The sequence below is a fragment of the Panthera pardus genome, unplaced genomic scaffold (assembly GCF_024362965.1).
Source record: "Panthera pardus isolate Hobbes unplaced genomic scaffold, ASM2436296v1 HiC_scaffold_25, whole genome shotgun sequence".
NCBI classification, from domain to species: Eukaryota; Metazoa; Chordata; class Mammalia; order Carnivora; family Felidae; genus Panthera; species Panthera pardus.
Genome location: NW_026526821.1, coordinates 69,585,770 through 69,590,916, shown reverse-complemented (window position 1 = coordinate 69,590,916; position 5,147 = coordinate 69,585,770). Strand labels below are relative to the sequence as shown.

Genomic DNA, 5,147 nt, shown 5'->3' with positions numbered 1-5,147 from the left:
GAAAAGTACACTTCATTATGCCTGCTGACATTACTCATTCTACTCCCACAATATAAGCTAGCACCAGGACGACAAGACAAACAATGGAAATGCAGAGTATGTTATAATATTTGTTATTCAAAATGAGTTTTAAATAACCCAGCCTATTTGTTACTATTATACCACTCCAATAAGTAGCTATATTTTGTCCTCAGATAAGAACTTTGTTTCACTTTTATAATTTAATGATATCTACAAAGGAGATCTCAGGGATATTGCAAAATTATAAGTTGGAGCATCTGGGTGGCTCAGTTGGTTTAGTGTTGACTCTTGATTTTGGCTCAGGTCATGATTTATGGTTGGTGCATTTGAGCCCCACATTGGGCTCTGTGCCGATAGCACAGAGCCTGCTTGGGATTCTATCTCTCCTCTTCTTCCTGCCCCTCTCTCACTCACACACATGCACACACACACACTCTCTCTCTCTCAAAATAAATAAATAAACTTAAAAAAATGATAAGTTAATTCTGGAATAAGTGATTACTGTATGTTATAATTAAAAACAATGATTTAAATTTTATAAAATGAACAAACGAGCCAAAATGCTATTTATTGTTCCTTTACTATTAATCTAAAATTAAGTTAATGAATTCAGAGGAATAAAAGAAAAGTCTTTTCCTTGAAGATTTATATTTTTATAAAAGAGCTAGGTAAAAGACAAGATTCTGAGACTTTTAGTTTATTTCCTATAGAAATGATTCAGTTTCATCCCTGAAATCTTGAAATTTAACAAACTTAGGACATGCTTTTAAATCCAACACAAATGTGAGAAGTAAATGCAAAACATTTAATTGTGGAATGATATTTCCTTTAGAGTTTGAAGAGGGTACAAGTGGAACTGTTAAATTTTACCAATTTAAAATGTGAGAGACTTGTCTATTACAATGATACTAAGCTTGCCTTTCACAGCTATTGGGGAGACAGCCAGTTTTCTGCTCCTGACTGAATGAAGAGAATCTAAGCAGAAGTAGGGAATTCTTGTCCAGGATTCCAAATTTAGTGTCCTCACCTTTTTTGAGTACTTATTTGTGTATTTAATCTAGGCCTTATTGGTATTTCTACTTTGACCTTTTCAATTATGAATGGTAATAATATAGCCAATATGCTTCCTACTGTTAAAATGTAGTACAACTTTGATATGAACAAAATTCAAGACAGGGCAATAGCTAGATCTTTTCATTATAATAATGCCACAGTAATGAATTCTTAGTATTTTGTTATTATTTGTTACTACCATAACAGAAAAAAAAAACACATTAAGAAAAGTGATTTGCCCCTCTTCCCTTTTTGCTATGTCATGTACAGGTATTCTTATTTCATATTCTGATATTCTTACTTAGTTGAGAGAAAATTTCCATTTTTTTCGTGGATTTTTTTAGGTTCAATATTTATAAGGGAAGTTAATAAATATAAAAATAACCTTGTAATTGTTAAAAACTGCTTTGGGATTATGAAGTGGAGACTCTCTTTTTTAAAGAAGTCAACACTATGGTGTTGATATGAATTATAATGAGGCCATGGGCATGAAAGCACCTGGCTCTTATATGAGCACTGTCTCTAAAGTATTACATATATGTTTATGAGCTTATATATATGTATATATATGCAATGTTACAATATATTAAAGTATAACCATTTATAATTTGTACACACACACACAAATTATAAAGCTACAGCACTATGTCCGCCCATAGATATCCTAAGATAGATGCTGTATTCTTTGAGAAAGAGTTCCCTTGCAGAATCTGGCTCTAGCTCTGGAACCATCCCTACATATTTAACTTTTATCATACATGTCCAGACTGCTTCAATTCACTCAGTAGAATTTCCAAACATTGCATAGTCATAGTTTTACTGCAATTATACATTGAATTTCATAACTGTAGACAGAGAACCAGACTTCCTCACAGGAAATCAAACACAAACTTTGTGACTCTATATTCTTCCTTATTCCAAACCCCACTTTTTCAAAATGGTAAGAATTTGTTATGGCTCCAGCCACTTCAGGAGGAAAGACTTCTTAACCATTTCTCAATTTTGGCATTCAATTGGTAATACTTTCCTAATTTACCTTCTCTACTGATTTAAGGGCTGAAGAAAGAGTAGGAACAACTTCATAAAATATGCACAGCACAGCCCAAATAGAATACTTGTGGCTAAATGACATTTGACACTATTTGCAAGGCTAGCAATTTTAGAGCAAATGCTAGAGATTAACCTGTTCCTTTAAAGGAAGGGACAAATTGTTCTCATATCATTGATGATAGAGAAGTGTTCAAAAAAAAAAAAAGAATATCTACTTGACTTGTCAGACATGAGAAGAATCTTAGGCTTTGGAGCTGAGAGTATAATCTTGTCTGCAGATTGATAGGAGTCTGAGACTTGGCTCTATCACTGACAGTGAGTGGGCCTTGGACAAGTGACTTAGCCCCTCAAAGCTTTAGCATCTTCATCCACAAAGTGGGGATAATCTATTCAAAATGTACTTAACCAGCATGTACTCTGCTCAAGACCTGCCAAGCACATGGTGATGGCATCTACTTTATAATACTGTCACAAAGATTAAAAGAGATGATGGAAGTTATGTTTTTAGAATAGTCCTGGGATAGAAAAAGGCACTCAATAAATGTTCATTACAATATTTGGTTGACTATTTTTTTTGCTATTAGGTAATTTTTAAAAATTGAGTCATGCTTATCACATTAAAAAGTTCAGTATAGCTAATTCCCTAGAAAATAAAAATAGGTTTAGTGGTGATTTTTTGAATTTGACATAAAAAATAAAGACCTCAAAAGCAAAAACAAACAAGTGGGACTGCTTCAAACTTAGAGCTTCTTCTACATAGCAAAGGGAACTACCAAAAAAATTAAAAGGCAACCTACTGGATGGAAGAAAATATTTGAAAATGATATGTATGAAAGAGGGTTAATATCCAAAATATAGAAGAAATCACAACTCAACAGAAAGATTCATAATTAAAAAGTGGGTAGGGGAGGGGTGCTTAGGTGGCTCAGTCAGTAAGCATCTGACATTGACTCAGGTCAACATCTCCTAGTTCGTGAGTTCAAGCCCTACATAGGGCTGTCTGCTGCCCCACAGAGAGCTGTCTGCTGTCAGCACCAAGCTGGCTTCGGTTCTTCTGTTCCCCTCTCTCTCTGCCCCTCTCCCACTTGTTCTCTCTCTCTCTCTCTCTCTCTCTCTCTCTCCCTCAAATAAAAAAAAAAAAAACATTAAAAAAAAGAGGGCAGAGGATCTGAATAGACATTTCCCAAAGAAGACATACAGATGTTGAACAGGTACATGGAAAGATGCTGAACATCACCAATCATCAGGGAAATGCAAATTAAAACCACAATGAGCTATCACCTGACACTTGTTAGAATGGCTATTTTCAAAAAGATAAAAAATAACAAGTGTTGGCAAAGATGTAGAGAAAGGGAACCTTTGTGCACTCCTGGTGGGAATGCAATTGGTGTAACCACTATGGAAAACACTGTGGAGGTTTCTCAAAAACTTAAAAATGAAAGTATTATATGATCCATCAGTTTCAATGCTAGGTATTTATCCAGAGAAATGAATAACACTAATTCAAAAAGATACGTGCAACCCCATTGTTCATTGGAGCATATTTATAATATAGCCCAGATACAGAAACATATATCCATGGATATTACTATGTGAGATGTATATTTGAATATTATGTGAGATATTTTTATGAATATTATTCATTCATAAAAAAGAATGAAATCTAGTGCTGTCTTCGGCAGCACATATATTAAAATTGTAACGATACAGAGAAGATTAGTATGGCCCCGTGAAAGGGTGACATGAACATTCGTGGAGCGTTCTACAGTTAAAAAAAAAAATGAAATCTTGACATTTGTGACAACATGGATGGACCTTGAGGGCATTATGTTAAATGAAATAAGAGAAAGACAAATCCTATGTGATCTCACCAATGTGTGGAATATAAACAAAAACAAACAAACAAAAAAAGCAAGGATCCCCCCCAAAATCTAGTTAGATACAAAGAACAGATTGGTTATAGCCCAAAGTGGAAGGTTGGGGGTAGGCCAAATGGGTATAAGGAGTCAAAACGTATAAACTTGCAGTAAAAAAAAAAATGACAGTTTTTGAAAGTGGTTGTACTACTTTCCACTTCAACCATGGCAATTCTAGTTGCTCCACATTCTCTCCAACACTTGGTACTGCAGCCATTATAATGGAGGCGTTTTGGTGTCTCATTTGATTTAATTGTCATTCCTCTGGTGACTAATAATGTGAAAGATATTTCCATTTGCTCTTTGGACATTCATATGACTTCTTTGGTGAAGTAGTTATTCCAGTCTTTTGCCCATGTTTTATCTGGGTTATTTGTATTCTTACCATTGAGTTGTTAAAAATGTTTTATAAATTCTGAGTATAAGTCTTTTGTCAATAGACATAAATATTTTCTCATGGTCTATAAATTTAAATTTCATTTTTAAGTGCCATTTTCTAAAGAATAGAAGATTTTAATTTGAATGAAGTCCAACTTATCAAGGTTTCTTTTATGCATACTGCTTTTTGTTTTTTACTTTTTTGTTTTCTGGGAAATCTTTTGCTAGACCAGGGTTGTATAGATTTTCTCCTTTATTTTAATCTACAAGGCTTATAATTTAACTTTTACATTTAATATATTAACATTTAATATATTTCATTAATATTCATTAATATCATTGCTTTCATTAATTCCGTTTGATAAACATAATATTTTCTGTGACTTAAGAAGCTTGAGAATTCATGGACTCTTTGTTGGAGAATATAGGAGTACCACTAACAACATGAACTATCAGTTCATGATAGTATAGAATCCTCACTAGTCATTATATCCCTCATCTATCACCACTACTATCTTATGAAATAAAACACCCTCAAACTCAGTGGATTAAACAAAAATCATAGATTCTTTCTCGTGTGTCTGGGGTGCCGGGAGATCAGGTGTTCTAGAATGGTTTTGTCTGGGATTGACTCCAAGCAGAAGATGGGGTCCTCTATATTTCTGCCATCCTCCGTGGGTCAGCAGCAGACTGATGAAAATGTTCTTCTCATGACAATGACAGAAGGCA

At 34.0% G+C, this 5,147-nt stretch overlaps 1 non-coding gene across 1 annotated transcript; it reads left to right on the top strand.

Annotated features, from left to right (window-relative positions):
• Positions 1–3,790: 3,790 nt before the first annotated feature.
• LOC128773619 (U6 spliceosomal RNA) lies at positions 3,791–3,896 on the top strand. The gene has a single exon (XR_008417971.1). It is a non-coding gene; the product is annotated as a U6 spliceosomal RNA (small nuclear RNA).
• The last annotated feature ends 1,251 nt before the right edge of the window (positions 3,897–5,147 follow it).